General features: G+C 37.2%; 1 pseudogene; it reads left to right on the top strand.

Moving 5' to 3' along the window:
• Nucleotides 1–4064: 4064 nt before the first annotated feature.
• Nucleotides 4065–4778, top strand: LOC149262349 (calcium-dependent mitochondrial ATP-magnesium/phosphate carrier protein 2 pseudogene; annotated as a pseudogene).
• Nucleotides 4779–13396: the final 8618 nt, after the last annotated feature.

Below are 13396 nucleotides of genomic sequence, written 5' to 3'. Positions count from 1 at the left end.
ATAGATCTTAAACAACCATCTACCAGTCTTTGACAAGCCTCATGAGATTCCACTCTCGAGAGGGGAACATGATCATAGCATTACTTTGGTCCCAAGGACCCAACCACCACTTGTTATAGCTCTAATACCACTTGTTATAGATCTGATTTGAAAATATATGATAATGGAAATAAACCCAAGAAATAATAAGATCTAAAATATAGAAAATGCTTCACTTTATTAATATCAAACCCTTAAGGGAGGGCAACACCATACATTCACTCCTTAACAAAGGAGAACACTCCACAAGCCATATGCCTATTCATACAACAAATCCTTGACATCTCTCAATGGGGAGTCTCTAGCCTCTATATAGGCCTCATACATACAATAGCATGGGTCATTACCATGGTTCGCTCAATACCATCTATCTAATACCATGGGCTTATTACCTTATTGCTAACTACTTGTGGTCCCTTACATGATATGGGTTAACCACCTTATTTATTACTATGGCCCATTCCATTATTACATTATTCCCTTGGGTACCTCCCTTTGTACTCCATATTGTCCCCCCTGGGTATACTACATTCCACCCCTCTTAACATGTTTCATCCCCGAAACATGGGAAGAACACAAATAATAAAATCTACTAAAAAAATTAGTCCATTGGTACCATGCTTGTGCATCTAGTCATCCCAGAGAAAGGTGAGCTCTCGATCTAGCTGGTCCCTCGCTCGCTTGAGATGGAAGTTGACCTTCGTAGCTCTTTTGTGGTGATGTATAGTAGGTGGATCGTCGCCCCTCTCTATCTATCATGCGGGGGTTGTTGTCCTTGTTGCTGATTCGTTGCCATCTTGTTGGTTGTTTTCTTGCGGGGTGATGTGGGTGGTGATATGCTAATGTTTTAACGAACAATGTAGCTTTCTGTAATTCACCACCTAATGGAGCCTGATTGGTATCTGGTACATGTTGTGGTGTCTGTTGTTGTTTCTTATCTTCCAATATTACTTCAACCACTGAGTCCTCATCTGATGTTTCAATACATGTAACCTTTTATGCTTTAGCCTCCTTGGACACTACCTGTTTTTCTGGTACCTGGTTTGATGTTTTTGTTTGATTGTCGACCATCAAAGGCTCATCATCTGATGTGTAAGTGTCATTAGAGCTTTGTGCTTTTTCCTCCATAGTCTCAACTTGGGTCTTAATGGAAATATCCTGCAATGCATTTTCTTCTTTTTATACCAGAGCTTCAGGAATTTCTTCTGCACATTAATATTGACAGTACCCACAGATTCCATCCAAGGATATCCCAAAACAACATCTATGTTATCCATATCTGAAGTATAAAAATCACAATGCAACACTTACTTATCCATAGAAAGCTTCAAATCTTTATAAACTTGAACATGCTCATTATCAACCTGTGTATTTTCAATGTGTTTTGCTAAAACTTGCAATTTTTTTGCCAAATTAACATTGATAAAATTATGCTTGCAGCTAGGATTTATAGACACAATCATCTTCTCCTTCTGAATCAATCCATGAACCTGCAATAAGGAGATACCCCACATGTTTCTCATGGCCACTACAAAATCTCCAATGTTGTGCCCTGTTGGGACTCAGAAATGTCATATTTTCATCCACCTTTTTCTTCACTATTCCTTACATTTCATCATCCCATTAACCTTTTATCATATCATTTTCATACATACATTTGGGTTTCACCTTCTTATTTTCCATTTTATTCATTTTTGTGTTACAAATGAATTTATGATTAAATATTAGAAAATATACATATTTTTATATATATCTCAAGAATATGTGAGTTTTGTGATGAGTAGGAAATATGTGAAGAATTAATATCTCCTCCACCATATTAAGGAGATAATTATGCAAGCCTATTCCTGGGGAGAAAATCATGGAGGATTTGGATAACATATCTTATCCAAAATGCTTGAGAGATTTGTGGAGGATTCAAAGGGATCATATTTTGTAATAATAGGAAAGTAGTTGAAAATGCTTGAGAGATTTGTGGAGGATTCAAAGGGATCATATCTTGTAATAATGGGAAATTAGTTGAGAGTGCTTGAGAGAATATTGGATATGTAATTATGAGATGGTTATCTTCCTCATGTATATAAGAAAGTGCTCTCTCTTCATTTGAATAATAATGAATAATGGAAAGGATTGTGAGCTCACATATGTTTGTCATTCAATTCTTCACATGTTGTATTGCTTTTCCAATTTCCGGCTTTCCTAGTTAGTGTTTCAATGCTTTTCTAGATTAATTTGATTTCAGTAATTTAGATTAGATTAGATTAGTTCCACTTCAGTCCTGCATATATAGTGCATGTGTCTCGTAAGTCTACGAACCTCGGATTGACAAATTAAATAGTTGGGCAAATACTACAACATAATTAAACGATAATATATTCACCCAACATTTTGGCGTCGTTGCTGGGGAGGCACGATGGATTGAAGTTTAGTTTGATTTTTCATGCAAGTGTGTTTAGACATGTTCCTAACTCCGAGGTGTTAAGGCGGTAAGACGTGGGGAACAACCTACGCATCGCATTCGAGATACCGTAATGGGCTCGACCTCTTATGGATCAGGGCATGTAGGGTGTGTTTACATTTATGCAAGTGTGAATTTCAATTTCTGCAGGTGTGTTTGATTTTCGCAACTGTGAAGAGTGTTTGATGAATTCATGGTTCATGGTTGTAATTGAAGCATTCGATTACTCAATTAATGAGCAGTCCTTGTAAGAGGGTTTAATTGAGTATTGAATTCAAGATTATTTCTGTGGTCCTTTTGTTTTTAATTCAATTTTTTTTTTTAGTGTGCTGATTTTTTTAATTTTTTTTAGAATCTCTTTCCACATGGTTTTATAATGAGTGTCAGCTTGGAACTACTCACTCAGATCCTTGCAGAAGTCGGGATCTCTTCTTCCCTGGAAAAAGAGATCTTGACAAGAATTGACAATTCAACTACTCCCCAAGAAATAAACGAAGATTCAACATATGAAGAATCTTGCATATCTGATGGCGAACAATCATTCGAACAGGAGATCGAGGAAGAAGAACAACAGATCGGAGTAGAAGAACAGGAGTTACAACATGATCTAAGTGAGAGAAATTGTGCTTATCAAAGCTTTATCGAACAATGGTTCCAGGTAAGTATTAGATTAGATTCGTCTTTTTATTTATTTATAGTTGGTTTGCAGTTACAACAACTAGACTCATTCACTTTCGAATATTTTCATCCATCATGTAAAAAAATGCTACTGGATATATTGTTGTTACTGCTATGTGAATGGCTTCATTGGAAGTTTAATTACACGTAACTAATTTTTTTCTAATTAGTATAGAGTAGGTAGGCTTTCAATTTGAGTTCTTGCTTTCATTTTCAGTTTTGTTTAGAATAAGTATGCTCTCCTCTGCGCTTAGTGCGATCGTGAGGATTAGAAAATAGGGATGATTTAGACTGCTTTCAGGAATAAATAAATTAATGTTTTGCAATATGCTTCATCAAAAACATCTTTCAATATGCAAATCATTGTGTCCATTTCTCAACATTTTTCAATGAATTTTGGTGGCAACGCTTCACCAGGCCTTGCTACGGCAGGACAGAGACGTGCGTATCTTACTGGCACAAAAAAAACCATTGCTTCTGCTGCATAATAAACTTGGAATTCAATCACTGCACCTACATATGCGTTCTCATACATATGCTTTTCTGGTAGTTTGTATTGAATTAAAGATACAAGGTTTGATCGGCCCCATATTTCATCTTCTTGGCAAATTTTGAGCATATCTCGTGAATTAAAGACATGGGCCCTAGGATTTGAATTTGCCAGCCAATTAAGTCTTTTCTGGGCTGTTTGTAGTTAATTAAAGGTGCATGGATTGATCGGTCCAGGAGATTAATTTCTGAGGATATTTGAGCATTTCTGGCTGTTTAGTGAAGTAAATAGATAGGGTTTGATCAACCAGAGGATTTCAATTTTCGAGCAAATCTTAAGCATTTCTAGTTGCAAGTCGTTGCAATTTCCCTAATTGCAAGCATCGAAGCTCGAAAATTCATGTCGGGTGCTGGCCAGGCCGTTGACCTTGCTCCCTTCTCCAAAATGGAATCTATGCCAAAGACACAGCGGGATAATCGTCGGGCCGAATGTTGCAATCCCGTGAGAAATACAGGTGAGGTGTCCTTAGAGCATGTTATGTTAGCTTTGAGGGAGACGAAAGAGGAGAGGGAATTGAGGATCCGAAGTCTGTTTAATTTCTTTGATGCAATGAACAGTGGGCACCTTGAAAATTCGCAAATTGAGCGGGGTCTACAGGCATTGCGGATACCGGTCGAATACAAGTATGCCAAAGATCTGCTTCAAGTTTGCGATTCTAATCAGGATGGTCGTGTCGAGTACCAGGAGTTTCGGCGGTATATGGATGACAAGGAACTCGAGCTTTACCGCATTTTTCAGGTGATAGATGTGGAACACAATGGCTGCATTTTACCTGAAGAGCTATGGGAAGCACTCGTTAGAGCAGGCATTGAAATGAGTGATGAAGAACTTGCGCGTTTCGTGGAGCACATAGATAAGGATAATAATGGAATCATAACATTTGAAGAGTGGCGAGATTTTCTCCTTTTATATCCACATGAGGCAACCATAGAAAACATATACATGTATTGGGAAAGGGTTTGCCCCATAGATATTGGGGAGCGAGCAGTTATTCCTGAAGGTATTGACAAGCACAAGCACACACATGCATCCAATTATCTTATTGCTGGTTAAAATAATTAAAGAATGGACATTTCATAAATTCTTGAAAATGAGCTAATTTGTTTTTGAGTCACTTCATACAGGAATGTTCGATGGAGATGGCACACAAAGGTGACAATTTTTATGCAGGAATGGTGCTAAGAATTGAAGACAATCTAAAGCAAAAGTGATTTTTTTTGAAATCACAATGAAACATGCATCATTGGACGCTTGAAGGAACTAATTCTTCACTGCACATATCATGACATTTTCCACTACACAAAGATCCTTTTGCGTCACAACTACTCACCTTTTTCCTTCCAAGCGCCTAAATCATCCTTATGTTGCAGCAATCTTCCATTTCCTTATCTTTCACGACTTCATGCACGCCTATTTTCTGAATTGCATACATTCCTTTATCCTTTTCAGTTTATTTTTGCCTTCTAGTTTTCCTTTTGAATAAAACTCATTCCCTTTCCATGATTATATTGCCTTGTTTTCCTCGCCATGCTGATCCACACTGTTTTTCCATGAGTTCTTTCCATTTATAGTCCTACCAAATCTTTTTGTACAAACTTGCGTTGACAGATGTGGGATTCCTTAAGGCCCACCTTTCAACAAGTCTTGCCCCATCGACATCAACACCTTATCTGGGAAATAGGCTAGAGTTCCTTTTGAGTACCTAGAGGCTTGCATGCCTTAATGGAAAGTTCTCTCGCTGACGATCATGGGAATACATCAATGTCCCTTGATCTTCAGATCTTGCAAGTGACTCGACTTCAGCACATCCATTCGCACTTCGTAAGATATACTCGGGTACCCTGGCACTCATTGACATCAATGGTGAGTTGCCTCGCATTGGTTAACAACATGCATCAATGGCTGGTAATCCAATGATTTCTATTCATGCTTGACATCGACATATTCATTCGCATGTTTAGAATTGTACCATCGGGTTTGTAGCGGGTGAAGACTATACACTTTTTCACGACTCCCTCAGCAGTTACAGCAGCATGAATTATGATCTATGAGAGTACCACAGTTCCACTTTCAGCGTTTATCTTTTCCATGATTCAGCATCAGCAGTTCAGATTCCTTCATTTCCCAGGATCCAGTTACAACAACATCAGTCACATTTTCCTGATCCAGCAGCAGCAGCAGTTACATTCCTATTGCATAATTCATCATTCTTGGGTAAGTAGAGGTATGTTGTTTTCTAATCTTTAATCATGCAATTCCTTATATGCTAACTTGAATATTTTGGAAAATTCCCTCACCATGCTACATTTCCTTTCATGAGCCATGTCAAGTTGCATGAGGACATGCAACCAATTTAGTTGAGGGGGGGAGAACTATATTCACTACATATTCACTTCCATGATTCCATTTCTTCACCACTATCACTCCATTTACCATTCACCAACATTTATTTTCCAATGATACTTTGTTGCACTTTGCTTCATACGCAATATTAGCATGCTTCATTAATATTACAAAAGGGCTTTCTTATGCACATTATGATTTCCAGTGAGTGTTTACATTATTATTGAAGAAAAGAGAATAGAAAATGAAATGAATGTTGTTAACACAAGAACCAACATTCTTTGTATTCATGGTTGTCACACAAGAACCAACCATAAGAAAATGTAAATTGTTACTCATGTCTTTCATATATCCTTGAAACATTCATTATTAAAAGACATCATCATGTAAAGCCAAAGTTCAAAATTCCAAATGTTCTTAAAGAGACCCATGCATGGTTGCATGAGGACATGCAACAAGTTCGGTTGGGGAGGATGTTGGGACTCAGAAATGTCATATTTTCATCCACCTTTTTCTTCACTATTCCTTACATTTCATCATCCCATTAACCTTTTATCATATCATTTTCATACATACATTTGGGTTTCACCTTCTTATTTTCCATTTTATTCATTTTTGTATTACAAGTGAATTTATGATTAAATATTAGAAAATATACATATTTTTATATATATCTCAAGAATATGTGAGTTTTGTGATGTGTAGGAAATATGTGAAGAATTAATATCTCCTCCACCATATTAAGGAGATAATTATGCAAGCCTATTCCTAAGGAGAAAATCATGGAGGATTTGGATAACATATCTTATCCAAAATGCTTGAGAGATTTGTGGAGGATTCAAAGGGATCATATTTTGTAATAATGGGAAAGTAGTTGAAAATGCTTGAGAGATTTGTGGAGGATTCAAAGGGATCATATCTTGTAATAATGGGAAATTAGTTGAGAGTGCTTGAGAGAATATTGGATATGTAATTATGAGACGGTTATCTTCCTCATGTATATAAGAGAGTGCTCTTTCTTCGTTTGAATAATAATGAATAATGGAAAGGATTGTGAGCTCACATATGTTTGTCATTCAATTCTTCACATGTTGTATTGCTTTTCCAATTTCCTGCTTTCCTAGTTAGTGTTTCAATGCTTTTCTAGATTAATTTGATTTCAGTAATTTAGATTAGATTAGATTAGTTCCACTTCAGTCCTGCATATATAGTGCATGTGTCTCGTAAGTCTACGAACCTCAGATTGACAAATTAAATAGTTGGGCAAATACTACAACAGAATTAAACGATAATATTTTCACCCAACATGCCCATACTGATTTTTTTGATTTTATGTATTCTTCAGTAGTAGGACCATTATCTTTTCTTGTAAAATATAGAATCGCCATGAAGAGGGTTTGGGAAAAATTCACTTACTTGGTGAAAATTTGCAATTGTTACAATTTAGTCAATATTGCTCAGAATCCCTATTATACCCTATTTTCGGAAATGGAACAACCATTCTACATCTTCCCATGTGATAGAAATCCCGATTTAGGCACTGGAATTTCCGATTCGCACTGCAACTGTCCCGCCATCACAAAAAATTTCTGAAAAAAGAGCTGATTTTAAATCAGCGATATCTCCCTCATTCGGACTTCGATTCGACTGATTTTTTATTTTGAACTCGGGGTATTTTTTCACAAACAAGCCAGATCTGCAATTAAATTTTGTAGATTTTGCACTAGAACTACAGATTTGCGTCGCAAACTCACCGCCTCGAAAAAATATCTGCAACCCAACTGATTTATAAATCAGCAATATCTCCCTCATCCGGACTTCGATTTGGCTAATTTTTTTTTTCAAATTGGGTATTTTTTCACAAACAACCTAGATCTGTAGTTAGATTTTGCAAATTTTGCACCAAAACATACAGATCTAATCTGCAAACTCGCCGCCCCAAAGAATTCCTATAAAAAAAATAAAAAATAAAAAATTATATATATATTCTCCACTTTGCCCAAGAAAGTGCTCTAATACTACAAGGACAGATTCGTGATATCACCAACATACACCCTCAAAAATTGCATTTTGGCAGAGTTGCACTCATCGCCCATTGCAGGCCATTCAGGCTTTCAGAAGACTTATGCTCGCACTCGACGTTCATTCTTTTGGACAGGCATGAAAAAGGACATTCTGACTTTTGCAGCTGAGTGCGACGTATGTCAACGCCACAAAGGAGAAACAGTCAAATCCCCAGGCACATTACAACCATTGCCCATCCCGACCTCAATCTGGACGAAGGTTTCTATGGACTTCATTACGAGTCTTCAGAAGTCAAGCAACAAGTCAATCATCATGATGGTTGTGGACAGACTTTCTAAGTATGTTCATTTTGCGCCCTACCCCACCCTTTTGCATCGACTTTGGTAGCTCAATCTTTCATGGACCAGATCTTCAAATTGCATGGCATGCCCACTTCCATTGTGTCTGATCGTGACCCGATCTTCACTAGTAACTTTTGGCAGGAACTCTTCAGGCTACAAGGTACCCAACTACAACTCAGTACTTCCTATCATCCCCAAACTGATGGTCAAACTGAAGCAGTCAACAAATGTCTGGAGACCTACCTTAGGTGTTTCACTTCAGAAAAGCAACATCTATGGGTATAGTGGTTACCTCTAGCCGAATGGTGATATAACACCAACTATCATGCCACCACCAAAATGACTCCATATGAAGCAGTTTATGGTCAACTCCCTCCTTCACCTACTTCTTATATCAAGGGATGCTTGAAGGTACAAGCAGTGGATCAACTCCTATAGAACCGCACAACCATGCTAGCTCACCTCAGAGAGAATCTCCATCAAGCTCAAAACCGCATGAAGCAACAGGCAGATCAACATCATTCAGAATGCCAATTTCAAGAAGGGGATCAGGTATTTTTGAGGCTGCAACCATATAAGCAAACATCACTCAAAGACAAGGGTTGTCAGAAATTATCTCCAAAATTCTATGGACCGTATCAAGTACTTCAGCGCATTGGAGAAGTCGCCTACAAGCTAGCTTTGCCACCCACTGCAAAAATCCATCCAGTCTTCCATGTCTCATGCCTCAAGAAAGTGATTGGGAACCATTGCCGAATTCAAACCAGTCTACCTGAATTGGATGAAGAAGGTTCAATTTGGCTCCAACCTGAACAGGTTCTTGACACGCGAGAACGGCACCTGCGTGGCCGCACGATCAAGGAAGTCCTCGTCAAGTGGAAAGACACCTCTCTGGAATATGTGACCTGGGAACTAACCACTATCCTTCAGCAATTTCAGCAGCTTCAGCCTTGAGGACAAGGCTATTCTTATGGGGGAGGGCATGTTAGGGTCCAACCCTAACCCCTTATTTATGTAATAGGATCGAGTCATAGTTATAGTTAAGTAAAGAGTCAATAAAGCCCATATTAATAATTGTAAGTGGTTGACCCGCATTTAAAGAAGGGACCACAATTAGTTGCAAATGGGCCATGGTATTAGATAAATGGTATTAATAAGAACCATGGTATTGACCCATGGTATTGCATGCATGAATCCTATATAAAGGATAGAGACTCCCCTCGAGGAGCATCGTGTCTTATTTTGTAACTGAGCCTAGCTCTATTGGAGGTTGCCCCCTCGAAGAGGCAAGTGAACATTGCTTTCCTTTCTGAATAATAGAATACTTGTTGTTATTTCTTACTGTTCTGTGTTATGGGTATATTTCTTCGCATATTTGGTATTATGGTATCTTCTTGCAGGTCAAGAGCATAACACAGACAGACGACAGGGTGATGGCGCTATAGTCACTGAGGAGCTTGGCGGGACATAAACCCCGAAACTGGGCTCGTTGGAAGGCCCGTTCGAAGGGCTGAGAGAGGACTGCACTGCGGTTGAGCTGGACAACGTTTAAGGGACTTGGCTGTCGGTTGAAGGTAAGACATGACCACCGGACGCATGGTTAGATTTTGTAATGACGGGGAACAGATGGAGGCTGCCATGGGGGCAGGCCTCTTCGACAAGCCTCAAAGATTCTGTAAGAATCGCAGGCGGATAGGTTGAGCTAGAAACGCTGCAAACCCATGTCTGAATGGCCGACTTCTGATTGACCGAAAGCTGGCTCTGGGAGATTCCATCCAAAGATGCGAGAGGGAAAAATAATTGAAAAATAAACACTAGACCAAATCACATAACTCTCTTTGAACATTTAGTACATCTAATATATTAAGTGTCTTAATACTATGAATGTATACACTTACAACATAATAATTTAATTAAATACTTAAATATAATATTTAAAAAAATATAATACTTTTTTAAAAGTTAATTAAATGAATCATCCATAATTTGAATTGTGATAAATAGTTAATTAAATGAATCATCCCTAATTTGAATTGACAACTTATCACAAAGAGTATATTTTTTTTTCTCGCTAAAAAACTAATCTATTACTTACAGTAACAGTAGAAACATTACAACCATGGAGTTTCATCCCCATAGGCCCTACTTTGGCACTCTGGACTGTAAGATATCAAAAGAGCCACCTTCGCAGAGGTGCCATAACTAGCTAAAACATCCCACGCAGGGGTTCCAGTTTCTTCAAAACAGAGCAACCTTTTCAAACTAGCCAAAACATCCCACGCAGGGGTTCCGTATACTTCAAAAAAGAGCAAAAATTTCAAACTAGAAAGCCCGCCCAGGGGCAGCAGATAGCCAACAACATTTTCCCACGTAGGGGCTTCAGACATCAAGACACAAACATGCACTAAACAAGACATAAGCCGAGAGCCGAAAGCCGAAACAGAACCTGAGTGATGCTGGAGAGGGTAATGCTGCACAGAGGACCAGCTACTCCTCCGGCTGCTCTTCAACGATCGGGTACCACCCGAATTCTCCCAAATCCTCCGCTGAAGGGAGGGGATCCAATTTGACGTCGTCTTTCTTGGACGTGGACGCCTCCCAAGGCTGGGGAAGGCCGGGGGTCTGTTCTGCTTCCTTTCCAGGCATGGCCTGGTCAAATTCGGGCCTTTCACCCTGATGCGTTCCCTTGCCGCGGAGATCTTCATTGTCGGATGGAGCTTCCTCCAGAAATAATACTGAGACATGGGCATTGATACGGGGCCTGTCAGTCGAGCTGTTGAAGGTAAAAATGGCTGAGCCGAAGGCTGGCGAAGGCACTGAGTCAGGGTCAGGGCTGCTAGAGTCCAAGAATTTCCTAGGTTGAATAGGATTGGCTGTAGAAGAACGATGGCAACAGCAGCAACAACAATGGGGGTGAGGAGCTTCCACAGAAGGCCGAGAGGACCCTCCGCGTGCAGAGCCTCGACGGCTGAGTAAACGCTGCCGAGGCCTGACCATGTTTTCCAGAGCGTCGAGGGTGAAGAGCAGAGCGGGGTGGGGAGGCGGAAATGACAAAGAGGCGAGCGGGCAACAGGTAAGGACCCAGAGGCGTAAATGACACAGAGGCCCCTCAAATGCGAGATGATATACCTTAGGCAGAGAACCGAAGACCAGGCGAGGGACGTCGGGTGATGAATCCCAGAGAGCCGAAGACCAGGCGACTTCCAGACCGCAGGATGCCAGACGATGAGCGTGGAGCAGCATTTGCTGAGCCCCTTCATCCTCTTTTCTAGCCATTGCACCGAAACCTCGAACCCCGGACACCTTAACTGCTTGATGCAGTCGAGCCTGCGACTTGAATGCAGCAATGAATGCCAACCTGCAATATGCCTTGACATATATTCCATGGCGGCGAACCGGCATTGAATGCCTCCCTTACAACTGTGGCGGCACATGAATGTCATGTGGCTCGTCCTCGTTACCTGTCGTGTCACCCGCATCCGAGAATCACAAAGAGTATATTAACAATGTACTCCTACACTATTAATTTAAATTATGAGAAAATAATATAATATTTTATAAAATAATAAATCATTATTAATTATATATATTTTTAACATTTAAATTATATTTTAGAACTCCTTTTTACTTATCCCCAGTATTTATATGATTAAATAAATTAAAAAAGAATTAAATAAATTAACTTAATAACTTAAGAAAGATATTTTAATTAGATAAATATAACATTCTAATATGTAATAATTAGTTATTAGAAGTAAATTATTTACTATAATTATATTATTATTCTATTATTATTACCTTTGACTTATTAACATTTTAATATTATTATATAATCTAGCCATTTTATATAGCCGTTGATGGTCAACCTAGTCAACCTAGCAGTTTGGAAGATCTGCTCTCCCTATTTAATTTGCAGCCATGATCTGACTCCCCAACTTGTCCTAATGATGAACCACACTAATTGGTTTGAAACGGGTTGACAAAGGTTTTTTACATGTGATTTACGCTGAAACTCTTCTTATAAGCTAATTTATTTTCTATCAAAATATAATTAAATTTTTTAAATATATAAAAAATAATTTGATTTTTAAATATATATTCATTAATTAAATAAATCAAAACAATGGCTAATAAAATATCTTTGACATATCTTTAAAAATAAAAATAATTCTAAATATAAAAAAATGAAATGTATATTTAATATGAATAATAGCTCTATAAATTATGATTTATTTGACAATATAAATTAAAATAATATTTTATATTCGTAATCATTGTATTTCAAAACTTCATATTTGAATTTAATTAATAGTAATTTAAAAATTCAATATTCACTATATATATTACCAAGTTTTTAATGAAATAAAAAATAAGAATATTTTTACATTTCTATATAAATAACAATACTATTATTTCTAAAAATATAAATAATATTATTAAGAACTAGTATGAATTTATATTAATTTAATGATAGTTTATTAATATTATCAATTTCTTTAATAAGAATATTTATTGATATTGTTCATTTAATATGAATATTATTTATTATTGGTTAACTATCATCCTATTTAAAATAATAAATTAATGATATCAATTTATATAATAATATTATATAAAAATACTTAATTTATATAATATTATTTGAGTTATTAAATAGAATATATTCAGTTGAAAATTAGGTGTTAGGAATAATTCAAAATTAAAATAAAAAATAATAATTTATAAATATTATTAAAATATTTTATTTCCCTATATTTTAATAATAATTTATTAATATTATCAATTTCTTTAATAAGATTTAAAATATTTATTGACGTCCATTTAATATGAATATAATCACCATACCAAACCACATAACTCTCTCTGAACATTTAGTACATCTAATATATTAAATATCCTAATACCATGAAGATCCTATTATTAAGCATCCTAATAATACCATGAAGATCCTCTAACTATTCT

This window comes from Pinus tabuliformis, chromosome 6, assembly GCF_031772625.1.
Source record: "Pinus tabuliformis cultivar Carrire ecotype Pingquan chromosome 6, CPIR1, whole genome shotgun sequence".
Taxonomy (NCBI): Eukaryota; Viridiplantae; Streptophyta; class Pinopsida; order Pinales; family Pinaceae; genus Pinus; species Pinus tabuliformis.
Note: the sequence above shows the minus strand (reverse complement) of the source record. Positions and strands in the feature narration are given on the sequence as shown.